The sequence below is a fragment of the Penaeus monodon genome, chromosome 28, assembly GCF_015228065.2.
Source record: "Penaeus monodon isolate SGIC_2016 chromosome 28, NSTDA_Pmon_1, whole genome shotgun sequence".
NCBI lineage: Eukaryota > Metazoa > Arthropoda > Malacostraca > Decapoda > Penaeidae > Penaeus > Penaeus monodon.
Window position 1 is genome coordinate 1,112,828 of NC_051413.1, and position 204 is coordinate 1,113,031.

Genomic DNA, 204 nt, shown 5'->3' on the forward strand with positions numbered 1-204 from the left:
AAGAAAGGCGCATGAGACGATATATAGACGTTCCTAATATTCCCTCTGCTTAAGGCATTACCACAGTGCTTGTTATTATCGCGTTGTATAAATAATGTAAAGGTTTCCGATGCTGCTAGCTAGATTCCCAGCTGCTTCCTGGAAACCCGAGAATTAAACCCATTTAGGAGTTCAACTTTAAAGTAAGAAATTTTCTTTGTCGTT